The sequence below is a fragment of the Alosa alosa genome, chromosome 9, assembly GCF_017589495.1.
Source record: "Alosa alosa isolate M-15738 ecotype Scorff River chromosome 9, AALO_Geno_1.1, whole genome shotgun sequence".
In the NCBI taxonomy this organism is placed as follows: domain Eukaryota; kingdom Metazoa; phylum Chordata; class Actinopteri; order Clupeiformes; family Clupeidae; genus Alosa; species Alosa alosa.
This window is the reverse complement of record NC_063197.1, coordinates 11957765-11985264: the sequence shown is the minus strand read 5'-3', so window position 1 is coordinate 11985264 and position 27500 is coordinate 11957765. Positions and strand designations below refer to the sequence as shown.

The 27500-nt window shown below is 46.8% G+C and overlaps 1 protein-coding gene across 11 annotated transcripts in view; it reads right to left on the bottom strand.

Annotated features, from left to right (window-relative positions):
• dab1a (DAB adaptor protein 1a) overlaps positions 1–27500 on the bottom strand; it is a 133281-nt gene that overhangs the window by 85305 nt on the left and 20476 nt on the right. For 8 of the 11 annotated variants that reach the window (XM_048251924.1, XM_048251919.1, XM_048251926.1 and 5 more), the window contains exons 1-2: positions 10489–10605; positions 1–43 (exon numbers count right to left, since the gene is read on the bottom strand). The exon at positions 1–43 is cut by the window's left edge and continues 165 nt beyond it. The gene's annotated coding sequence lies outside the window, so the exon portion shown is untranslated. Of the gene's footprint in view, positions 44–10488; positions 10606–12851; positions 12970–27500 lie in introns of those variants that run through there. The other 3 variants (XM_048251921.1, XM_048251920.1, XM_048251923.1) reach the window with 2 other exon arrangements.

The following is a 27500-nucleotide window of genomic DNA, read 5'->3' as shown; positions in this document are numbered from 1 at the left end:
GCCTCTAGCCCTGGAACAGCATCTCAATCACTCCCTGCACGGGCTGTGGATAAGGAGAGAGAGGGAGAGAGAGAGAGATGTTAACATTTCAGAACAGGATTTTTGAAGGGGAAAGCGTAGCATTAGGTACAGTAGAAAGAATGAAAGAAAGAGAGAGAGAGAGGGGGGGTGTTAACATTTCAGAACAGGATTTTTGAAGGGGAAAATGTAGAGAGAATAAGTGAAAAAGAATGTATTAGAGAGAAAAAACAAAAGAGAGGGAGAAAGAGAGAGAGAGAAAGATACATAGTCCAGTCACACAGAAGACAAGAGGGGAAGAACAAGAGACAACAGGAGAAAGATATGAGAGGACAAGAGAGTAACAGTAGAATGGAGAAGGAGTGACATTTTAGTGCAGGCATTTGAACTCAGCAGTCAGGAGCCTAAAGACTAGTGGTCTAGCCGTCGGCAGCTTTCTGCTTCCTCTCTGAGAATGAGACGAGTGCGCTGTGTCAACCCGCGGCGTCCCCACACTGCCACTGTCACTGCCAGCTCCTCCTACAGCCTCCTGATGGGACTCCTGCCGCCTGCTCCTCCTCCTCCTCCTCCTCTCTACCACCTCCTGCTGCTGTGATGGCTAATTAGCTGGGCCTCTGGAGGAGTGAGGGAGAGCAAAGTGCTTCATCTTCATTTTGCCCCCTTCTCGTTCCTCGCTAGCTGAGCTAAGAGGCGGGGGAGTTGGCACGGTCTCTGCCAGGTGAGCCCTCCCCTCCTTCCAAGGAAAAACCTGGGCAGAACGCTTTTCAAAAATGCTCTAAATGCCTCCTGCCCCCCCCCCACGCCCTCGGGTGCCGCCAAAGTCACACACACACACACACACACACACACACACACACACACACACACAGTCTACTACCAACACACGCACACACACACTCACATCCCACCTCATGCTCGTTGGCCTCTGGTGCACTGCCCACGCACGCTGCCCTATTCAGCCCGACGTGCTGCCAACCGCCGCCACCTTTGATGTGCTAATTGGACTGGACGGTGAGAGGCGTCGCTGCCAGTGCCAACACCATACTGACCTCCTCCTCCTCCTCCTCCGCCACCGCTACCTCCTCCACCCAAATCTGAGGTGCTACGCGGCTGAATAATAAACAGCCACTCAGCACCTGCCTGGCTCCACTCGTTATGTAAGCTGACAAACAGCCATGCTCCTCTCTACCCTTGCCACCGAGCACTGCTGGACATCAGGGTGCTGCCATACACAGGAGGTGGTCTTTGACAGGCAAAGACAACCCCCATCACTGCACAGTATAAAAGCTAGAAATAAGCACAGGCAACAAGGGAAGGCCATAATTGGCTAGCTCAACAGTGACTGCATATCCACATAGAATTAAATCTAAGCCCACGTTCCACTTCCAGATTCTGCTGCTTCCATTCGCATGATAATACTGTGAATGAGATACACCATCTGATTCGGCTGGTTGAAGGTGACTGTGACCCAAGAGAGTATGCACCAATGTGTGGACTTAACAAAACCACATTACAGTTTCTTATCAGGACACTTTTTCTCTCCTGTAACTTTTGCGGAAGTAAAGCTAGTCTCAAACTTCCGAATTAAATTATTGATCTGCTCAATCCTCGAGTACGGTATTTGCTGCCGCTTTCTGCTCGCAAATCCTTGAATAGGTGGCCGCAGTAAGCCTGTGGAGATTTGGAGAGACCTTTAATTCGAGTCTGTCCAGTGCATACTGCACATTGTGTGAAGTACATTTAATTCCAAATGGAGAGAACATGTCGGAGGGAGGCAGAGAGAGCTCACTGGGCTCTTTATCTTTCAGAAACACACAGGCAATGTGTGAGTCAGTCCAATTATAGCCATTATCTAAGCCAGCCTAGCAAATGGATGAAGAGTGAGTGAGTGAGTGAAAGTGTGAAAGTGTGAGAGAGAGAGAGAGAGAGTGAGCGAAGGAGCAGACAGAAGAAGTAAAAATGAAAAAAGGAGAGAGAGAGGCCAAGGAAAGACGCTATCTGAGAGGCAAAAGTGCACCAAGCTATATTTCTCCTTTCTCGGCTCCACTTCTCCACGCCTCAAACAGCAGTTTGACCTCGAAAGACAGCGAGAAATGAACACGTTAATGACTCATTCTCGCCACTGGAGTTCCAAAGTGCCAAAGCACCAATTTCTCTCTTTCATGGGATTGGCCAGCTAATAGAACAGAGGACTGATTAAATGGCTGTCCCTCTCATTTCACAGTGCGCTGGATTTGGAATAACAGAATTGCGGAAACAGTATCTTCAAATCGGAGCAGAGAGAGGGGGAGAGTCATCAGGGACCCCAGCCTGGGCTACACAGAGCTACGATGTAGGCCAAATGCATCACCGTATTCAGTTCAGCCTGCAGCCTCAAATATAGGTGAACCGTCTTCCACCTTCTTATTTCATTATCAAAGGCACCTAGTCACGGCTGGGACGTGGCAGATGCTTTGAGAATATAAAGCCACCTGCCTTTTCTCCACACACACAGCCAGAGTGACTGGCATGTTATTGACTCTGCCAGAATTACACAACGTGAGCCAAGTCGTTAAGCCGGGAAACTAGATTAAGCCATCAGCATAGTCTTAACGACGAGCTGTCCCCCATATCCACCCACCACCCCCAAAACGCAGTCCCCGTTACGCCCACACCAAAATAGAACAAATAAAAACTCACAATGTCTTCTCATCTTTTGGTTTCTCTACAGTCTCCACGTCTACACCTAAACCAGACTCTCTGCCATACGGTGCTCTCCGCTCCCCGAGGCAGGGAGAGATATTTCTAAAATCTAGGCTAAGTTCCCCTTCGGGAGAAGCCACAGATTTCTGAGTGAGAGCGAACCGAAAGACCAAAAAAAAAAAAGATAAATTAATAAATAAACATACAAATGCAGAGTGGAAAAACGGAGAGAGAGAGGGTTGTCTATGTTTAGTACCGCCAAAAAAACCTCCACCGGCATACCGGTGACTAATCTTTGCTTTTCTCCACCGCCTGCAACACAACACAGGGGAAGCTTGGCCCTCCCTTCCAGATGTGTGTGTCCACATACCCAGCCACTATGCCTATTTGTTTGATTTGACTGCAGACATGCTATGGCTGTCCACTGAGATAAAATATCACCACTAGTGATCTGTCATCACCGTAACTGACCCACTGGCCGAATCTTCTGCATCGGAGGCTTTATTTCTCATTTATCACAGGCCTATCATAGGAGCACTGTCGGTAGTGGAAAATAGATTATAAAAACAAATTTAGAAGATTATAGACAACTACTAAACAACTAGAGTGCAGGCAAGTAACACAACAAGGATAAATATTTGCTATGATTAAGGTAGTCAGCTAAACGGAAAATAAAAAGCTGGTACTCTACTGGGTTTTTAATGGTTATTTGAGTGCTGCTCGGATTCATACTGACAATCCACTGCAACAATTAAGCTCATTCTAATACTGTTAACAAATTAAAAGGGGACAAAGTTTATGAGAATTTAATTAACTTAAAGGGAGGCGGTTTTGAAATAATTACGCTCTTAGGGATGGCACACCAAACAGACCTCTGCGAGAATGAGCTTACAAAACAAAAAGGAAACGACGAACACCATTCAAAAGATAATTAACCTTGCCAAATGAGAGTGGCTGCGCTGAAAAGAGAAGAAAAGGGTGGCAAAATGAACACCGCTTCATCCACAAGCTGACAGGACGCCTGGATGACCCTCGCTTTGTCGTCAGCACACGAGGACTCTGTCCTGACTTGACTGCCAGGTCATATTTAAGACAATAAGGTGGACAGAGGGCATGTTTATCTCATACAGCATGCAAACAATCTGCTGACAGTACACAATGTGGGCTGTGTCGTAAGGTCACACCAGTGTAGCCATAGCCACTTGATAGCAGTAGTGCATACTGCTCAACTGTGTTAGCTACAACACACTAAATAGGACATTAAGACAATGAAGACCAAGAAAGCCATAGTGGATGAGGCAAACCAATGTTACTGAAGATTGTTCAGTGTCACTAAAGGCTTTCAGAATTGCATTTTTCCCATATTTCCGTCTGGTGTACAGTAAAAGAACAGAATGGCACAGTGAGACATGTTTAGCTTGTCTGAAATTATTCACCGTATCAGGCAGAGCTGTATACTGAGAGTGAGAGCTAGAGAGAGAAAGAGAGAGAGAGAGAGAGAGAGAGAGTGAAAAAGGAAGGAAAGAAAGAAGAAAAAAAAGACACAAGCGGTAAATTGAATGCCCGTAAGTAAAGCGCTGCCAACAAGACCGCTTAATCCCCATAAATCATCGTGTGCTAACGGGCATACACTGGCAGTCGCTGCGGGACAGCGAGGGTGCCAGTGTGCCGGGCCCTGCGTCCGTTCCCACGCCTGCCACCGGGGGCCCTACTGTGCAGGGTGGCGTGCTCGTGCCATTTCCAACCGCGAGCGAGGGAGGGTGGAAGTGAGCTAGCATGGGGTCAGACATGGCTAAGCCGCCAAATACCAACCTGTTCCTCAAAAACGAACAGGCAGAGCTGGGCAGTGAGGTAGAAGATATCAGTGAAGCCAACAGAGACCTGACCAGAGATTAACCTATAAACACCGGACGGGGATGAACCTAGACCCACCAAATCTGTTTACCCAGAGAACACAGAGAAAACACACACACACTCACACACACACACACTCACAGATATACACAGGAGAGACACAAACGCAAGAGAATAGTCTCTGAGCTTCTTGGCCAAACATGCACGCACTTGCATGCACGTCGATATGTGCATGTGGACCTCTCAGCCTCTGTCTGACACTCACACACACAAACAAACCTGCACTCACAAGTATTCTCTCACAAACACAAAACACACACACACACACACACACACACACACACTTTGAGTCCTGAGTAAATGACAGGACATGACAGGCACTTCACTCCCCCCCCCCCCGCCCCCACCATCTGCATCCGGTCCCTATTCACCTGCCTCTTTGCGTGGCTCGTGCTGGGAATGAATCTACGGCACACACGGCACTGGGGCACCACACGGCACATCTAAACACGCTGGGCACGTTCAACCCGCCGCCCCGCCGCAGAGGACACGCCACCCGAGGAAAAACGGCCGGGGTCAACGGAGGTCAGTGGCGATGCCGTCATCCGACGGATAAACTACGCAAGGGTACAAGCTCTCCTTTCAAAAAAGCAGCCCAAGCATCAAAAACAACTAACAGCGGCCGGCATTAAAATTTAAATGGCTTAACACAAGTCTGGCTCCCTATTCTCAGGGATGATCAATAAACCAGCGCCACTGTCATTTTTCTTATTTTTTCATCTTGAAATATTAATGCTGTGAGGCAAGACAATGGATGCTTAGAAGACAATTAAGAGTTTGTTGTTTGGAGTAATTCACTCAATTGAACACCTTTGAAAAACACACACACAAATACACATACACGCACACAGACACGACCTAGACAAGCTGACAGTGGATGAAGTTGCATCAAACACAGGAGCCTGTTCCATCTGGGGGACAATAACAGTAATCTCATTTTCATCTGGGTAGACTCATTATTGCATTAGACAAGCGAGCCTTGAGTGTGTGTGTGTGTGTGTGGTTGTGTGAGTGTCGGCTTCTCAAGTTGCCCACTATCTGGGTCACTGTGGCTCTCAATCTGTTCCTCACTTCCACAGCTTTGATTGTCTCATCCCATTTAGGTCAGAGCACTTCTACCCAACTCCACAGTGGAGGAGAACCACAGTGCTTTAAACAGACAGAAAGAACAGATCACCAAAAGGAGAAAGACAGTAATGAAAAAGAGATAGATAGAGAGAGGGGGAGGAATATAGAGAGGGAGACTCCAAGGAGAACCTCAGCCCAGAAAGAGCTGAAAACAAGTCAGTGTTAGAGAAAAGGAGAAAAGCATGGATGAGTCAGATAGCTGGCCTTGGTACTCCTTCTGTCTGTGCTTTAATATTGTGCTTTATTAGTCAACCATCTTCAGCTTCCTCCCTTTCCTAAGGTCCTGCTCTTAAAGACTGTGGAAAAAGCACAAGGCAGACTAGATCAGATGCAAGTGTTGCTCTTTTTTAAACAGCATAGGTTATTACCATGTGTAGTAATGCAGTGCTGTTTAAGTGCGAGCAAATGTGGGCCGTTATCCCCCCATGGGGCCAACCATTTTAGAGAGGCGATTTTTCATGCTAAGCATGCGAAAGCTGCACAAACAATACAATAACAAACACCATTATTCTCATAAGTACCTTTAATTATCACCCCCCGAAACACAGAACAAGTGCTTTGGGACCAACACTTCACAGAAGATGTCTGCTGAGAAAATATACAAGCAGACGAAGCCATTTAAAATGCCTCATCACTGTCAAATCTCACCAATTGAGTGTCTCTCATTTCCAGCAGACAGACTCCTTCTCCTTTCTGTTTATAATTTTACTATTTCCCCACTGTTTACACCTTCATACTAACATTTATTTCCTACAGCAAGAGGTTTACATCTTCTCCATCACCCCCATCCGCCCATGATTGACACCACCCAAACTCCATCTGAATGCAGATCAGAGTCCTCCACATGTGTGCATTCTGAGGCCCTCTTTCCATATCCATCTCTCCCACTTGATTACTTATGTAAATTCTGCCATCAAAGGAAGGGGCTGTACCCTGCAGGCTACCCTGAGGCATGACAATTCTGCGTTGGGAAAAAAAAAAAAAAAGAAGAGGGGACTAACTTGCCTCGAACCACATTTTTAATCAAGAATAAAAACGCAAGAATGCAAATGAACAGCAATGATTCATCTTTTTCCTGTCTTCATTTTCAGCCAGTGAAAGCCTTGGCGTACTGTTTCTCCATCTGTGCTTGCCCACTTCTTGTCCTATTTCTATTCTGCTGGAGCGTGGTCAGTGGAGGAATGTTAGTGCAGACAGCGGGCGTCGGCCGCGCTGGCTCGCGGTCTCGTCCGGAATGACAGGTGACCGCTGTTATCCCAAGCAGAGTGATCTTATCCACTCGGCAGGTAAACAACACGAAGGAAAACACAAACAAACAAGACTCTCGTCGAGAGCAACTCAGCGTGTCTGATGGGAGAGAGCAAATACAGCACCTTCACACTGTGACTGTGTGTGTGTGTGTGGCTGTGAGAGTGTATGTGACAGAGAAATAATGTGTATGCCTGTGTATGTGTGTTTGTGTTTATTTGAGTGTGTGAGTGTGAATATGTGAGGGACAGGGCTATGTGTGCAACTGTGCATGTGTGTATGTGGCTGTGTGTCAGTGTGTGTGTGTGTGTGTGTGTGTGTGTGTGTGTGTGTAACACACCACACAGGCCCAGGTCCAGCTTCTGGGTCATTATCCCAGCATCACTATCTGAGATGACCAGAGGAGGCGGCGGGGCCGGCTACTGAGCGCCGCGAGGTGAAGCTTGGCCCGGCGTCTGCTCTGGCACTTGTTACGGGCGCTCCGTGGCACAGATGGCACTGTCAGGGCACATGCCATCTCCGCGCCCAATGAGTGCATCTGCTGCTGGGACTCACCTCTCGCCTCGGCCCCAGCCCCGGCTCATGCAGAAGAGTCACTCAGGTCTGGTGGGGGGACGCGTTAAACGCACAGCTACTGCATGAGCCGCGATAGGATTCTGTCTCTGTGTGTGTGCATGTTTGTGTGTGTAAGAGAGAGAGAGAGACAGAATTTTTGTGTGTAAGTATATGTAGGAGAGAGAGGTAGAATGTGTGTGAGTGTGTACGTGTATGCAGGGCCAGCTCTAGGGGTTGGCCAGGGTTGGCTAAGCCCACCCAAGCATTGTGTCTTGCCCACCCAAACAAAGCCAAGATTTTTTTTTTTTGCAGCCTTAAACCCAGTTTGGATGTAGATGAGTTGGTGTTGAGTGTAATGGTAGCTAGCTGGTACATAACTGTGCAGTATGTACATTAGGTAAACATCCCTCTTGATGCCTTAAGAGACGCACACACACACACAATCTACCGTCCCATCCACATACACAAACACACACCTTCCCCTCCCACATACACTGTAATACGTTATATTTGGAATATAGATTGTTGCATAGTTTTCTGTGTAGGCTTGGTTGAATGAAATGTAAAATAAGTAGGCCTAGAATCAAACAATAAGTACTTGCCAAAGGATGTCCAAAAATGTGTAGTGATGCATGCCAAGCTTTAAATGTCTGACAAGACCAAACTGTTACTACAAGCTTTAAGCACACTCTGTACTTTGAAACCTTCTGTAAATTCAACCTCATTGTTGTCAAGCTCTGAAACACATAGGCCTGAACACCCATCTCAACATGCTGTTTGTGTGTATGTCAATTTTCTAAAAAATCTAATTTGAGCGCTTTGCTATGTTGTCCACCCAAAATGTCTTCTAGCCCACCCAAGTGTAGTAGGCTAGAACCAGCCCTGTGAGTGTGTGTGTGTGTGTGTGTGTGTGTGTGTGTGTGTGTGTGTGTGTGTGTGTTGAGACAAGGTACCTACTCTAGCATGAAACAAAGTTATGTACATTCTGCATTACGTTAGCTGAAATATTTATCCTGCACTGGTCCACACTATTGTTCTGCTCCGTTATCCCATTATCGTAAGCGGAAAAGACAGCGTGCACAGCTGCTGTGCTTTCTGCATATTTCATAAATACCTCCCAGCTCTGTAATGAAAGACTGTGAGGTGACAAGATGATGACACTGTGTGCTGTTGTGACAATACGCCATTACGTCTGATAAAACACCGAAATAATTCCCATTTAATAACCATGGCGTATTTTCCGCTAACGCTGTAATTGGAGAAATTCACTGAAAAGGCGCCGCTTTTACTTCAGAGAGTAGAGACGTGCGATAGTGTAAGTGTGCTCGTTTTTCAAGCAGGGCGACACAACACAAAGGGAGGGATAGAAAGGTAGGCTACCAAGGAGTATCTTGGAAGATGAATAATGCATGAGAAACTCCTCATATCTTTTTTCTCTTTGGAAAGAGGGGGGGGGGGGCAGACGGTGACGTTTCCTTACTTCTTCGTTTCACTGTGTGCATGTGTGTGTGCGTGCGTGCATGTGTGTGTACGTGCATGTGTGTGTGTGCGTGCGCATGTGTGCCATTTCCAGCTGATCCCGGTGCCAGTGTCACTCAGTGCTCATTATCCCAAAGCGCAGTGACATTCCACTTAACTCCGCCGTTCCCATTACGGCTCCATTCCCTCTTCCAGGCGCAGCCTCCATTGCCCTGCGGAAATCGGAAGCGCTCACGGAAATATTTTCCGAAAGGCTCTCATCACTGTCGCCCCCATCAAAAGGCCCGACAGGGAAAAGCAGATGATAAGACGATCATTTAACATTCCATGCTGTCTGTCCCCACTGTATTCCTGGAGAACTCTCCTTTTAGTTAAATTTGCCCTGTCTGTCTGGCTAGCTTGCTCGTTGGCAAGCTGGTTGGCTGGCTTGCTCTTGCCTGGTGGACATTTTCTTTAAAGAGCACCGTTCTACCCGCCCTGTTCTGCCCCACCCCTCCTGCCCTCCACACTTGTCCCAAGAGCGATCCTCACTCAAGTTAGTATTGATTTGTATTCAGCTAAACATATTCCAGATGACTGATGCGGCTAGTGTTCTGCCGGCTGTTTGCTCCGAACCAAGCTGTTCTCATTAGCCTCTGGAACGCGAATGGCTAAGTGACTTTGACGGGCGCTATCCCTCCGACACTCTTTTCTAATGGAAAGCTATCGATGTTCCCCTCTAAATGTAAAAGAAAAAACAGGTGCCACAACAAAGTCACCAGTGGTGTACTTATGTGTAGGCCTTATACACACACACACACACACATACACACACACACACACAAACCCTAGAGGAAACCAATGAACCGAGCTGTGTTTCAATCCTTGCAATCTCAGCCAGTCATTCAGAACAGAGCCCATTCTCTCTGACATCTATCTTCAGGCGCACCAAAACAAGCCCAGAAACAATAACCATTTCTACCGGAGGGAGGAAGGGAGAGGTGAACTGCACAGCAAACAGTCTTAATAATTAACACACATAGAGAGAGGTCTGTGTCTCACTCAAACAACAACCTCCACTTTTACACACACACACACACACACACACACACACACACACACCACACTACACATACACACATAATATGCCCCCCCAACACACACACACACACTACCACATACAAAACCAGATGGACAGACCTATAGGACGGTCAACTGTTAAAAATGTTTGTCTTTCTCTTTCTCTGTACGCACTAAACCAGATGGAATTGATGAGAACTTTCAACCCTTCCCTGTGGGGTGAGCAGGAGGGCATGCGCCATTGTTTCAGGTTCACTGCGTGCAGCTGGTGACCCGAACAACCCAAATTACCGCTGTGCCGCAGTTAGCTCAGCTGTGCAATAGCCTGTCAGATCTCAGCATTCCGCCACAGGCTGAGACGAGATCTATGTCTTTCTAGAGACCTACAGAAATAATTACACATACCTGTAGCTGTGTGTGGAGATGTCTGAAAAATCTCTGAGAGAATGTGTCTGTGTGGTGGTAAAACCTCGGTGAACCGGAGGAAATGAACAGAGGAGAAGAGTGAGGAGAAGAATAGGTAAGAGTGAAGAACAGGGAGGGCAAAGTTCAAGACATGGCCAGAGACATAGGGTGGAGATTGACAACCTTAGGTTAAATATCACCACGGCCATGCCCAGAGGAACAGTGGCACTCAAGGCAAAGTTCAGCTTTCTACATTGAGGTTTCAACAACGTGAACTCCAATCTTGAGAAATTCTGAATTCAGTGAAAATTATTGTTGACAATTATGTAACCAATGTGCAATAGACAAAATCAACAATCAACATTCAAAGCTACCATCTGCAGTTTTTTATAATATTAGAGTTGTACAGTAAACAGGAGGAAGCTGTAGGCTACAATTCAGGATATGTGATAATTTTAAGAGAAGTGCTTTATATTCAATACCCAGTCTCACTTGTTGATAGCTTGTGAACACTATAACAAGGCTTCCAGTGTTTGACAAACTAGTTAGCATAGATGAAAACAACTGTAGGCTAAATATCAATTGCATTTATACTATCATATATTCACATTTGATAACAATATGTACAAACCATGTTATGTCTACCTTTCCACATCATAGCAACTGGAAATATGTTGCTGAATTCACATGTGAATTCATTTTCACAGCAACATAGAGCTTAGAACAGCTTGAGACGAGCAAAGGGAACACCAAACAGACACAACAATAGTCATAAATGATCTCCAAGAAGGCTAGCTGCAGTAGGCTAATCAGCTAAAGGTGGCTTTCACATCATTACTCTGTATACATTCACAAAGATGTTCCCATAAATAGTGCAGCCTATTCCCCTAACTCCTATTTCCTTCTCTGTCCATCCATCTCCATCTAAATCTCTTTTACATCCCTTCTTTCTCTTTTTTCTCCCTCAGCTATCTTATTTACAGAGCTGGGGATGTGTAGAATATCAAACACTGCAGCAGAAACTTCAGGGAATTCCTGACTTTTCATGTTTTAGAAGGAAGTGTGAGAGAAAGGGAAAAAAACGGAGGATGAGAAAACGCATTCATCTCTCTGGCGACTTCGCCTTGTGCCTTGCTCCTTTCTCAGATGTAAAATTGGACTTGCGCAGTCCTTTATTTTATCATGTTTCCTTCATGTACAGATGAAAAAAGGGGAGCGAGCGCAAAGCGACAGTCCTTTTTTGTCAGCGTGCCAAATGCCCTTAATTTGCATTCTGTCCTCTGTGTTTCGTAATGAACTCTTCGTTTTTCTTTTTTTTTTCGCTGGCTGACTTCTGTCGCCTCTGATGTTAGGGGAGAAAAGTAGGGGTTTGGTGACACCTAACATTAGCCTTGTAGGCCTGCACCTGATCTGAACGTGATTTCAACAGAGCGCTCCTACAAGGAGGGCAAGTTTGGATGTCAACGCAGAGGAAGAGGAACAAAATTGCAAGACTTTTGTCAGAGAGGTACAAAATCGGAGAGAATTCTGCTACACTCCTCTAACTAAAAATGGAAAAAGAAATCACCAGTGAAGTCAAAAAGGGAACCAAAACATTGCATGAAATGATTGCCAGTGCCTGAAATCCCAAGCCCAAAAATAGGGAGTGAATTCTCCAGGGTGGTAATAGAGCAGGTTTAATGAGGGATGCGATCATCAATTATTCAAAACATTTAATCATGTTGTCGCATGCCGCCATCCGATAAACAGGCCTCCTGACGAGAGCAACCTCACAAGGATTGTTTTTGCAGTGGGAGCTGGCGAGACGGACGCCTTTTTCGCACATTTCCACACCATTTCTTGATCCACAGTTGTACAGTTCTCACTCAAGCAGCGAGATGAGAAACAACAGCACATCTGCCTTCACTTGTCAAGTCAAATTGTCCCTGCACTGCACTTGTTTGGTTTTAAATTATGGGAATTTGGCAGTGGTGGGCTTTTTTTCTGAAGTCTGCAGCAACAGCATCTGAAAACAACATGTTGTGGAGGGGGAAAGAACAACAGCAACAACAAACTCCATTACCTAGTGGCCCTGTGTTCAGCTGGAATCCCGAGATGGGATGTAACGGTGGATGTAACAATGCAACGTGAATCGGCTAAATGTGTGAAGATTACAACCGGTTGAGATAAAAAAATAATCGTGATGCAATTTTTTAACAGAATAGGGCGTAATCTGCTTTTGATTTCACTTGTTCGAAGACAAAACATGAATATCTCGATGATTGGCAACAATAGTAAAATTAAAGTCAGACTGGACAAAAGATTATTCTAATTTAAAACAACCTCATCAGGGCGCCTGAATAAGTTTTAACTGGGACACTTACGTGACAATGAGTTCAGACCCTGCGTTCCTCTCGGTTTATAAAGGAATATGTTTCAGTCATAATTTGTCTGCAGCTTATTGTGTTAAAACAATTGTGAGAAAATCGTATCGTGAACATAAATCGTACCGAATTGTGAGCTGAATGTATCATTACATGCCTAGTTGTTAAGGGTTGTGGTAATCATCGTTAAGGATGTGGTAATCGTGCGGCTCAGACGTGGCCACTGGCTCCCTGGCACCTTACTCCACTTTCACAGATAAGCCAAACGGAAACAGCAGCATTGGCTCATAGCACTTTGGCCCCATAAAGGCAGCCAGGTCACACCTGTTGTATTCTGTTGGGTGACCACGCTGTTGTGTCATTAAAGACCAACACATCTGATTAAAAATGGATTATCAATCCATATCTGATCGAAGCAAGCCCTATACATCCTCTCCTACATGCATTGATTGGACTGACATAAAATGGACACCCATAACGTGTGCCGTTAAAAAAATTCTAATCTGATGTGAAATGACAAAGGAAAACGCTGCATAGTGCATCTCTTTTGAAAAACGAATCATTTCCGATTCAAAGTAGTCAGCAGATATGTGGAAGTCCTGCAGGAAAGTGGAAAATTGCCACTGTCTCCTAATCTGAAGTTGATAACAGATGGTTAAATATTTTATGGAGAACCAAGCGGATATAATTGGTTTGCTTAAAGAATACTTTATCACTGCTAGTTGCGGAATGTTTAACCTTTGCCTCAGAGCATGTGGCTAATGATTAGCAGGCAGGCTTGTGATGGGGATCAATCACCCTGCTCATTTGAGACTTTTAGATTCATTTTCAATTTTCACGCCGTTTGTGACAAGAACCAGCTCAGTTTCTCCCTCTCAGGAGGAGACAGAGAGACAGAAAGAGAGAAAAAGAGAGAGTGAAAGAGAGAGAAAATGGAATTGATATCATCTCCCCCAGTACCCCTTTCCTCTCCAACATTTGACTGTTTTTAATAACAAAACCGTCCAACAGTGACATGCTGCAATGGATAAGCAGAGAGAAAAAACTCTGTGCTTTTAACACAGAGATGTTGAACACAAACTCAGACTCTGCTTCTAGCTTTTTATTCAAGGCGTGTAAAACCCAAAATCTCATTTATGTTTAATTCACACAAAGGATGATTGAAAATCAGAATATTATATATTCCGAACACGCAGCACCACTAGCAGATTTGATCTTGATCGTTCCAAAAAGCACTGTTAAGTTATTTACAGTTGAACCCTCCAGCCCCCAATACCCCCCCCACACACACACACCACCACCACCAACAACAACAACAAAGCACAAGGGAAGTGATTGGAGACCGAGCTGGATCTGTGTTCTCTGCGAACACAAGTCATCTCTACTATGGCTTTGCATCTGGATCAAGGTGTTGACCTGATCTAGCACTGATCTACTAGACCAGGGCCAGATCAGGGCCTAACTAAAGCCAGACCAGAGCTAGATCAGAACCAGATGAGGACCAGACCAAAACCAGACCAGTACTAGACCAGAACCAGGGCTAGATCAGAACAGCACATGAGGTAGATCAGGACCATTCTTGTGCTAGACAACAGCCAGATAAGGGCAACTTTAGCTGCTACCTGCTAAATGTTATGACTGTGCTGTGTCTTCTCTAAACCTTGGCTTCCTCCCCAGCTCTACTGTAACTACCTGGCAAGATGGAAGAGTATGGTGGGGTATGACTGAAATGGAAAGGAACATTTATAATTCAGTGCAGTACAGAGTCTAATGCAAATGAAGTGACGAAAACACAACATTAATGCAAAATGAGGTCACGGCAAAGAAATGCATGCTGCCATTAATGCAGCCTGATGAAATAGCCGCACCACTGGGGTAATGAGTCAAGATTATTACTGCACAGACAAATTTAATCTGCGTGAACATGCAGACTATGCCATATGTGCTGTGTGAGTGTGTGCATGTGTGTGCGCCTGTGTGTGGTTGCATGGCATTTGTAGCTGTAGCTCTGTGAATGAATCAGTAACTGTAATGTAGAAACCTTTGTGTTTATGCAAATGACAGACTATGCCAAACAGATCTATAGAAAGAGAGAGAGAGAGAGAGAGAGAGAGAGACAGAGAGAGACAGAGAAAACAGTGCTTCCTCAAAGAGCATGGAGCAGGCTACTATGCTAATAGATGGTAGGATGTGATACGCTCAATCCAGCCAGTCACCTGCAGATTTTGGTCCCCCAAACTTTAAGATCAGATGAGTGTCCTGGTTCTGGCTCTCTAGAGCGGCACACCACCACCAGCCATTAGCCCAGTGGCCCGCTGCTACTTCAGACGTTACTAACATTCAGTGGCTTCCATCAGAGAGCTAATGCTGGAGCAAAACGAAGACCAACAACCCATCACTTCCTCCCTCCCTTTCTGGTCGTCTGGAGAATCATGCTGCACTTAGGACTCTACTGGAACACAAATATTATGACCATGGAAGACTGTTGCTGAATAACAACCCATTCACAGACAGACACACATATACGCACACAAACACACACACACGTACACACACTGACAAACACATATGTCAGCCCCACTACCTGAGATAAGGGAATCATTATTTAGCATTAGCAGCGGCTGGCTACGCCAAGGGACCCAGAGTTGCATTAGCGGGTAGTTTTGCGAAGGCTAGGCCAGAGTGGCTGACCATTCCACTGCTTCTCTGCATCTCTCTCACCTCTTCCACCATCACTGATGAGATGAGAGCAGCACCACCAGCGACTACATGCTCTCTCTCTCTCTCTCTCCAGTCTCTGCACTGAAAGCACAGGTAGAGAGCAGCAACCTATTACTAGCACACTTACACCTCTAAGCACGCTAATCCCTCCCAGCATAGCAACTCACACACTAAACAGCCACTAAGAATCTGGACCTGCTGTACAGAACACACACACAAATAGGCACACACACACACAGACACACACGGATTTCACAGTAATACCCCAGAGTATCCTGGCAGCATTACTGTCGTTTAAATGCTGGCTAATCCCTCCCCCTAATACTGTAAATACAGTAAGATGTGCTGTTTAGCTGGATATTAGTGCACCCCACGGTAAGCAAGGCAAAAAGCACACTGCATTTATTGACTAGGATTATTAAACAGCACCAGGCAACACACGGCCAAATTTCTCAACGCCCACTCCTGTGAGCTGACTAGGGAGGAATGTCATTTAAACAGCCACAAACAGGTAATCTGTGGAGGTGTGATGAGCATTCTGCTTCAGCAAGTTAATGTGATTAATTGTGATGATGTATGTCAGGCAAAGACCAAAGAGTTTTCTCTCTTTTGGAAGCATAGCACAGATGTGTATCCTCTTTATCCATGATACTCCACAGAGAATCCAGAGTTAACACCCAGTGCATTGGCAAGCTCATCTGGGCATGTCTAGGGCTAACACGAAGAAGGTGGACACACAGGCCAGGGGGTTTGGTATGTTTCTTTTCCTAACTGGGGCCATGACACCGCACACCAAGTGGTCCAGGGCCTCCTCTGCCTGTTACCCTTTTTCGAAACCAGCTGGCCCTTCCTCCCCACACCCGGAGACTAGTCTCCGTTTAAGATGCCAGCGGCTAACGCTGTTTGCATGGCACAAGCTCCCTCCGGAGAGACACCCCGCAGACGTGTGCTTTGGAGAGAGCAGAGGTTGACTTCCTGCTTTGTGTTCCTTCCTCACCCTCCCCTTCCTCTTCCTCCTCTCCTGGTGCACAGGCCTGGTGGAGGCCGAATGTTTTATGCATGCCAGTGTTTATCTGCATGAGTAGAGGGCTCGGAGGTGAACCAGACACAGCAGAGGGGGAGAATAGATGGGTGTATTATGTATGTATAAGGGAGAGAGCTGATCTGGCCACGAAGCTCATCTATTTCAGCTTGTTCGCTGTTCAGGGAGTTTCGCTCTGCAGACATCAGCCCACCACCTCTCTTTCACTCTTTTTTCTTTCTCTCTCTCTCTCACACACACACACACACTCTCACACTCTCTCTCTCTCTCACACACACACACACACACACACACACACACACACACACACACACACACACACACACCATTATTTAATGCAAACCATTCTCTGCTTTCCATTACTGTTACCCCACATCTCCCACCTTCATCTCTCCCTCCCTCTCTCTCTCTCTTTCTCTCTCTCTCTCTCTCTCTCTCTCTCTCTCTCTCTTTTTAGTGGAGAGCTGTGAGGATTCTTATCATAATGGATGCCGGTATGCCACCTCTTCCATAGCTACTGTTTTTCAATTGATAAAAAAGGAAATGGATATAGAGGTTGGAAATAATGTGCTTCTTCAAGCACAGGCATCTCTGCATTATACGCTTTAGAGTACACAAGCCTAATGGAAGCATCTGCCACTGCCACTGTCGGCTTCCCTCTCTCTCCTTGTGACAGCTCTGAAAACACCACACATGGAACACCACACACACACACACACGCATACACACACACACACACACACAAACACACACACAACACACACACACCATCATGATTCAGTCCCATATTGAACCTGGTGGCAGAGAGGGAAGATGAAGAAAAGCTGTGAGGGAACTTCTGTCTGCTGCTCCCCACCTTTGGCAGCTCTGCTCCACGCCCTCACTGTTAAGAGTCTGTGGCTTCACACAGCCATCTCTGCACTAGCTCAGGCAATTATTCATGACTATCAGTCAGATACCAGCGCATACAGTATGCACGGGAACAACAGGCTTCATAAGCATCACACACACACACACACACACACGCACACACACACACACACACACTCAACAACATGTGCGCACACATATGCACACACACCCATGCTTAAGAGTATCATGTTCTGCACAATTAGTCCTCGATGGTCTTTAACGATGGTGTACAGCTCAGCGCCACTTCTCTGTAGAGGCGGGGTTTCCCACACAGCCAGCCAGTAGCGTGGCAGCAGGAGCCATCAATCATGCTCTCGGAGCTAATGATGGACTTATACATAGGAGGCAATGAGAGGCAGGCAGCATGAAAAGGAGTGAATCAACTGTCAACAGCGGGCCAGCAGAGAAGTGGGAAAGTGTGACTGGAATGGACAATTAGTTGCCCGACTGCTGAGGGATATGCGCCAAGGCACGCACGCATACACACATACACACACACACACACACACATACATATGTGCATCTACACAAACTCTGACACAGATAGGAAGGCACACAACCTCACAAAGCCTATTCACTCTCACACAGAGCTATTTGCTAGAATAGCTTTACAAGGACATACTGTGGCCAGTCTTTTCCAGTATTCTGTGATCTGCACTCATGATGTGAAGACCAGTGGGTTGTAATTAAAGCAAACAGTGTTTTTTCCCCCAACTGTGGGGCTCCATGTCCTTGAATTAGCAAACAAAAACCCAAGGATGATAGCCAGCCTTCGTCTAAACGAGCCCATAAGCACTGCAGTCAGTACTGCAGTCAAACTAATGGCCTCTATTGACTTTGAGAAGGTTACACAGAACATGTGGCTTTTAAAAAAAACAAAGCTGCTATGATACAAGCTTTCTTCATTACAGGTTTACAACTGAAACATTAGTGTCAGTAGTCTTATAGTCTATTTAATAGTCACACCTTGTCTATGCTCCACTGAGTGGATATTTTAGTCTGAGGAATTATCTGATGTTAGCTGATACATTTTCAAACTGACTGTTTAAATTAATTAGATGCAACATGTAAATATTTAAAGTGCATTAAGCATATATTTTATGTGAAGTTAAAAATGACAAAGATTGCATAAGATGTCTCTTACACTTTCATATAGTAAAACTGGCTTATTGCATAGGATTTTGTAGAACAAATGATGTTCTTGCATAGCCCTTGTACATGATGTACACAATGAACTGTGTAACATACAAGCAGTTTTGAACCTCAAATTCTACACTACCCTTATCATAGCACCAAACTGAGCATTGCCATGTACTTCATAGTGTTGTTACACTTTAGTAACTCGCTACTGATGTCTTACATTTTTCTCCTGACCACAAGCCAAATCAAAAGGTGAATGAATGAAGTCTAAACAAGAACTATTCATCGTACAGAGAAATTATTCTTCACATGTTTGTTTGTGCAGTAGTTCAAAACAATTGTGTGATATGATATCCATGACTGTATCAGTCACCTGTGTTACTACAGGCTGTGGACATTAAGATTATATACCAACTATTATACATTCAGGATCCAAGCACATAGGGGCCTGTACACTCTTTATATAACACCAAGGGCCTGTGGATCCAGTTCTGCCCAGTAACTTAGAGTAAATGTGAGTTAATTAGGACTGCAGAATCATATTGATGGCCACTGCATAGACACAGACACACACACACACACACACACACACACAGATGATGGTCTCTGTGGATCTGTGATGCAACGTGGCGGATAATTGATCAAAGCCGTACCCAAAGCCACACACACCACAGCAACACCTCTTTAGCTATTAGAGAGAGAGAAAATGTATGGGTGTGTGTGTGTGTGACTGTGTGTGTGTGTGTGTGTCTTCGAGAGCTTTCAAACATGAAAAGGAAACTCCGCAGGGCCCGATAAAATCCACCAGTATCAGATGTGTGTGTGTGTGTGTGTGTGTGTGTGTGTGTGTGTGTGTGTGTGCATGGGGAGGGGGTTCATCCGCATGAAATATAGTTCTGATATGCTAATGCATGGCAGAGGGGAGATTAAGACACGTGCCAGGGGTTGATTGTGTGTGTGTATGTGATTATGTATGTGATTATGTGTGTGTTTGTGTGTGTGTATGTGTGTGTGTGATTGTGTGTGTGTGTCTGTGATTATGTGTGTGTGTGTGTGTGTGTGTCTGTGATTATGTGTGTGTGTGTGTGTGTGTGTGTGTGTGTGTGTGTGTGTGTGTGTGTGTGTGTGTTTGCTGTGGTTAGGGGCTGGAGTGGGTGGATGTTGAGGTTCAGACCAGGGCCTGTCCTCCTCCGTGGCTCTCTAATTAAAGAGGTCAATATATTCTAATCTCCTCCATTTCCCCACAGCTCTCGCTCACATCACAGATTTTCAGGAAAGCGTTGAGCCGGGGGTGGGGGGGGGGGGGCGGAGGACAGGAGGGGGATGAAGGGTGGACGAGTCATCATCCGTGCCCTCAGGTGACAGTTAGGCCCACTTCCTCCCTCCCCTCCCCTCCCCTCCTCCCAGAGACAGACACAAGCTCCTCCTCCTCCTTCTCTTTGGAGATACAGAGACAGCAGGGGTGTGTTCTATCTGCACCACCTACTCTCTCTCTCTCTCTCTCTCTCACACACACACACACACACACACACACACACACACACACACACACACACACACACACACACACACACATACTCCACTAGCCTTCAAGGTTAACGGCTGGGGCTACAGTATGGCTCCAGAGGTGTGATTTTGAGGGCTTTAACTAATCCAAACAGATGAGAAAACCTAATCATGCCAGCAAGACCTTTTCCATCCTACCGTGCACACATGTACACACACATACACACAGACAGACACAGACACACACACAAACACACACACACACACACACACACACACACACAAGCACATACTTGTACACAGGCAGAGGTCTAAAAACAACACGTTTGGCACGGCCCAGCGGGCTCGTGGAGGAACATCTGGGCATCGTTGTGTTTGTGTTCGCTCTGGTTCGCCGGGCAGCGAGGGCACAGGCGGCATTATGGGGGAGATTGGCGGCCGCGCCACCCAGGTTCAGAGGGGGCGCCGCGCACCACAGTCTACTAGGCACAGGAGGATCAGGCGCGTGTGGCTGCTAGCCAAAACAAAAGCAGCACGGTCGGGAGAGAGAGAGAGAGAGAGAAGACCTAATCACACATCAATCACACATTGCACTTCAACCACAAGCATCTCCATGGCAAACACTGGGCAGAGAGAGATGGAGAGACAGGGAAAGATGGAGAGTGAGTGAGTGAGAGAGAGAGATGATAATGAAGGAAAAGAGAGAGAGAGAGATGGAGAGAAGAGGAGGGGAGAGAGTGAAGCGCCACGTTTGCTGCAAGTTGAGTTGGTGCCAGAGTCGGAGCCAAGGTCAGCGCATCAGAGATCAGCCAAGCCTGGTCTCCATGGCCCCACTCCAGACTGGCCCTGCTCTGAAGCGCTCCCCGTGGACCGGACTCCACGCTCACCTCTACCCACTCACTGTGCACCCTGCTGATTGGCTGGAACCCCGGATGACTCCCCAGTGACAGCCTATCTGATTTGCTCCTGCAGGCGAGCTGACTGAACCCAAAGAAACGTGTGTGTGCGTGTGTGTGTGTGTGTGTGTGTGTGTGTGTGCATGTGTGTGTGTGTGTGTGTGTGTGGTGGGTTGTTGCACAATGCCTGCCTGCCTCCACTGAGGCATCTCTTTTCAGCAGTGTTCACAGTACTGGTTAAAAGAGCCAGTTTACCACAGACTGAGAAGAAAGGGAGAGAGAAGGAGAGGGAAGGAGGGAGCGTAAGAGAGAGAGAGAGGGAGGGAGAATGAGGGAGAGAGAGAGAGAGAAAGAGGGTGAGGGGAGAGAGAGTAAATCTGGAGCAGTTCCAACTACTCACAGTTATGCTGAGAGACGGAGTAGCCATAGCCAAAGCCTCTTTTACTATCTCGATATCTCACACACACACACACACACACACACACACACACACACACACACACACACACACACACACACACACACACACACACACACACACACACACACACACACATAAACACACTTACAGAAACATAAAGTCATTCTCATTCTCAATCCTCCCCTTCTGAAGAACTATGTTGTTGAAAATCAGAACAAGTATGAACAAGGGGAAAAAACATGTGAATACCTCCATTGCTTTATCACTAGAGCCTTGTTGGAAAGGCTCAAAAGAGATCTTTTCTTTTTTATTTTTCTTCTTTTTTTCCTGTTTTGCATTTTTGTTGCCGTGGTTTCCATGTTGTTCAGTGCAGGCCTTTGTGCCCATGTCCGTCCACAGAGAAAGGGCCATTGAAGGCCAATACTGGACTCAGCTGCTGCACAACTCCTCTTGGCTGCTACAGAGCGACACGGCCACTCAAGGAAGAAAAAAAAGAACACGACAGAAAGAGAGATGGATAGGTCAAGATGGACAAAAGGGGAAAGAGGCAGGTGCATAAACCTCTTAACGAAACACACACACACACACACAAACACACACACACACAACACAAACACACACAAACACACACACAACACAAACACACACAACACAAACACACACAAACACACACAACAAAAACACAAACACACACAAACACACACACACACAAACACACACAAACACACACACAACACAAACACACACACACACAAACACACACACACACAAACACACACAAACACACACACACACAAACACACACACAACACAAACACACACAACACAAACACACACAAACACACACACAACACAAACACACACAACACAAACACACACACACACACACACACACACACACACACACACACACACACACACACACACACAACACAAACACACACAAACACACACAACACACACACACACACACACACACACACACACACACACACACACACACACGGCCAGGTTCACAGGCAAAACTACTATATGAGAATCTATGGAGAGCTTTTTTACTCTCTCTCTTTTCTCTCTCTCATTCTCTTTCCTCTAACTCTCCCTCATCCTCCAGCCATGCGGGGTCCAACAGTTGTGCGAGAGCCGGGCTCAGTTACCTGTAGCAGTGCCTGCAGCTTGCAGCCTGCCGCCCACTGGGACCCACGCTGTCTGCTTGCTCTCCGTTCAGGGATTTCAGCTGCGCTGCAACAGCCAGCAGCATCTGTCTACAAGTGTGTGTGTGTGTGTGTGTGTGTGTGTGTGTGTGTGTGTGTGTGTGTGTGTGTTTGTCCGTGATGTTTAATTCTATTTATGGTATGTGTTTGTGAGTTATGTGTGTTCCTGCGTGCATGTGCTTGTGTATGTGCCTGTGAATGTGTGTGTGTGTGTGTGTGTGTATGTGTGGGTTTATGTGTGTGTGTGTGGTGTGTGTGTGTGTGTGTGTGTGTGTGTGTGTGTGTGTGTACTGTATGTGTGGGTTATGTGTGTGTGTGTGTGTGAGAGAGCGTGTGTGTGTGTGTGTGTACTGTATGTGGGTTTATGTGTGTGTGTGTGTGTGTGTGTGTGTGTGTGTGTGTGTGTGTGTGTATGTGTGGGTTTATGTGTGTGTGTGTGTGTGTGAGAGAGCGTGTGTGTGTGTGTGTGTGCTGTTCCAAAGCAGGGTTATCTCGGCGTCCCTGATGAGTGTTGCATTCATACATTAGTGCTCTTTGTTTCTGCTCATCTCCAACAGATCTGTGCACCTGCTGGGCCCTCAGGAGGAGCAGCGGCAAAGACAGGGTGGAGATGAATCACAAGTTTAGGCAACGAGTCTGCGTGTGTGTGAGTGTGTGTGTGTGTGTGTGTGTGTGTGTGTGTGTGTGTGTGTGTCTGTGTCTGTGTGTGTGTGTGTGTGTGTCTGTGTGTTACAGGAAAAAACCTGTGGGTGGCTGAGAGAAAGGTTGTGAATTTGAAACAGGATGTTTTAGATGAGAGTAGGCCTACGCGTCTGTGTAAGTATCTTGTGTCTGTGTGTGTATGTGTGTGGGATGTGTTTGTTTGTCTGTGTGTGCATACTGTATGTATCTATTTGTTTGTGTGTAAATGAGTATGTGAGGGTCTGTGTGTGAGTGTGTTTATGTTTGTGTGTGTGTGTCTGTGTGTGTGTGTGTGTGTGTGAGGGTTAGTACATGTGTACGGACGCGTGTGCTCCTATAACCTCCTCCACTCCAGTCGCAGCTCGGCGGCGTACAGGTAATTAGTCCCACCTGAGCGTCTCCTTGGCGGCGCCTGCCGCATGTCGTTAATCTCACAGGTGAGTAATTAAGGGAGCCCAGGCACCTGGAGGAAGTCAAGACAGGGTGTGTGTGTGAGCGAAGCGAAAGCAGGCAGTGAGCCCTCAAGGCCAAGGCCAGCTGCCTCACCTCACTGCCAGAGACCCCACAGGAGACAGCACACACACACACTCACACACACACACACACACACACACACACACACACACACACACACACACACAAACAAACACACACATATACACATACACATAAGTCTCCTGCCAGCTGTGCCAGTCTCCAGCCAGCCTAAAATCACTGGTAAAATATGAGCAGTGAAATACTCATCAAAGTTAATCATGTTTCCTCAAAGTCTATTAGGGGCAAACATACGCAATCATACATGCACACAAGTGCACCCATATTTTCAGCTAGATCACACATACTCACACACACACACGCGCACACACACACACACATGAAGACATGCACAAACACACACAGACATGCACACACACACACACACACACACACACACACACAGCTGTGATTTGAGGAGGCTTTATTCAGCTCAGGTCTGAGTTTCCCCAGCAGCGAGCCTCCTCTGCTTCGCCCAGCCCTGAGGAATGAGTTATGCTCTGCTTCACTGGACAAAACCTGCCTCCATTTTCTGCTCTCTCCACCACAGACCAGGCTCTTGCTCTCCATCTATCTCTATCTATCCATCTCTATATCTCCATCTATCTCTATCTATCCCCTATATCTATCTATCCCTATCTATCTATCCCTCTCACTCCTCTTGCTTTTTTCCTGCTCTTTGATGGTCTCCCTTACCCCCCCCCCTTCTCACCTCCCTCCCTTTCCCTTTCTTCTCACCCATACTCTCTCTCTTTCCTATCTATCACTCTTCTTTCTCTCCCTCTCTCTCCTTTTCTCCCTCTCTCCCTCTCTCTGTCTCCTCTGCTGTGTGTTTGTCATGCAGATGCCTGTGGCTTCAGTGTAATATGTGATTAGGTCCACTGGCTGTCCCCAGGGACAACCCCTGCTATTCCTGCTGTTCAGACCCTTTTAGAGATCATTTAGCAGAGTGAGAATTAGTTCCCCCTCCTTGACCACAGACTTCTCAATCTCTCCTTCTGTCTGAGCAAAACAGAACCCCCTACACACACACACACACACACACACACACACACACACACACACACACACAAATCAACCACAACTCGGTCCACCCTATGTCTTTTCCCCCTCTGGTGTGGGAGGAGAGTGAAAGAATTTGCACGCGGGCAGCGACCGCTTTGACTTTGTTACTGCGGCGGCTCGCTTTAATTTGCCCGTTTAATTTCTGTTTGTCTGATGGCGAAATTGAGGGTGATCTGTTTTGCTGATTAGAAAGCGAAACACAAAGCCATTAATCCTCATTGAGACGGCCGCCTTTGACGGCCGAGTTTGCTTCGGTGAGAGGCGGTTTTCAGTAAACAGGCATGGGGGGGGGGAGGTTTTTTGTGGGAGCGTTGGGCCTGGGGTGTACTGGCATCCCCCCCCACACACACACACACACACAAAACACACACACAAACACTAATCTCAGAAATCAGTAGCTTTCAAGCACAGCTCCACAGCTTAAATAGGCGGCGTGAAGCTGGGCAACAGGAAATCACAGCTCACAAAGCTACTCGCTCCACTCCACTGTGCCTGGACATCGTCCAACAGAAAAGGACACACAGTCGTTTTAAGGTCAGCCAAATCAAATCGTACGAGCCAGAGTAGGAAGCCCTCTCGCGTGAGCCTCTCACGGAGCGGCTTCCACATGTGAAGGCGACACGCGACGCGATGTGAGCGCGACCGCAAGCTGACTGGAGTGAAGCTAGACAGACTGCATGGGCCTGCACATACTGTGCGCATGATATTTTAATAAGGGATAATGGGACACTCGCCCATACGTGCATGATGGCTTCTGACTGGTGCTGTCACCGGAACACGCGACGTGACACCCGCTCTCACGAGAGGTCGACGCATTCGCATCAGCAGATCGGTGCGTGCACACACACACAGACACACACACACACATTAGAGATGCAGAGACAAACACACGGCAGCCAGACACACACATACACAAACAAGAGGCAAAGTAACTTGTAGTAACACACACACACACACACCAGGTACACACACACACACACACACACACACACACACACACACACACACACACACCACACTGCAGGCGGTAATGTCCAGCAATGGATGCCTCAGAAGAGCTGCTCTCTCTACCTCTCCCACACATTTGAGCTTTGGCGCTAATAGACCTCGACCCACACAGAAGGTCATCAGATAGCCACGTTTGCCTTGAGTCATGTAGAATATATGAAACATTTTTTCTCTGTGCTGAAGATAGAGACAAGGGAATTGCTTTTGCACCACACACACACATACCCTCACTCACCTTAATCAAACACACACACACACACACACACACACACACACACACACACACACACACACACACAGAGTCCAGACCTGACTAACACCGTGCAGCCTAGGGGGACGAACATGGCAGTGTCCAGTGCTGGAACAGGAGGGGGATGCAGGGGAGAGTGGGATGCGACAGCAGTAGCTGGGGAGGGGCCGGTCTCTATGGGCGAACACCGGGCACAGCGGTGAGTCAGTGCGTCAGAATCAAACAAACCAGGCAAACCAGGACGACAAGCATAAAAAGAAACATGTTTAGAGGGGAGTAGGTGTGTGTGTGTGTGTGTGTGTGTGTGTGTGTGTGTGTGTGTGTGTGTGTGTGTGTGTGTTTGTGTGTGTGTGTGCGTGTGTATGTATGTGTGTGTGTGTGTATGTGTGTGTGTGGAGGGGGTGTGGGGAGACTACAGTATGAGCCTGCCAATACTGTCACGCCTCTGGCTGCAACACGCACTAGAAGTGTGTGTGTGTGTGTGTGTGTGTGTGTGTGTGTGTGTTTGGGGCAGGGGGTGTATTAGCATTCATGGCAGCAGCCGCCTGTTGTATTATTGCTTTAAATTACGTTACAGCAGGCGAGAAAACAAGCAGAGGTGGATGGGTGGAGAGAAAGAGAAAGAAAGACTGAGAGAAGGAGGAAGAGAGAGGAAGAAAGCGAAGGAGAAGGAACAGGAAAGAAAGCAAGGCAGACAGAACGGTAGGGAATCATTAAGAGGGAGAAAGAAAGAAAGAAAGAAAGATGGAAGGAAAGAAAGACACTGCAATGTACAGCATGGAAGTCTCAGCACAAGCATGGCTAGCAGGTTGTGGGATGGCGGAATAAAGAGAGAAAGAGAGAGAGAGAGGAAGAGAGAGAGGAAGAGGGAGAGAGGAAGAGAGAGAGGAAGAGAGAGAGGAAGAGAGAGAGAAGAGAGAGAGAGGAAGAGAGAGAGGAAGAGAGAGGAAGAGGGAGAGAGGAAGAGAGAGAGGAAGAGAGAGAGGAAGAGGGAGAGAGAGTAAGAGAGAGAGGAAGAGAGAGAGGAAGAGAGAGAGTAAGAGAGAGAGGAAGAGGGAGAACGATTTACACACTCACCCAGGGGAGAGGCACAGCACTAAAGCCTCTGGCACCAGCATACATCACTCGGCCTGTGAGGTGATGGCCGCATAAACGCATGCATAAAGTAGCAGCTTCCTCCACCTCACCACAGAGAATCTGCAAACACAGCCTCAGCCACGGCCCCTGGACTGGATACTAACACTGCACTTTACTCCATG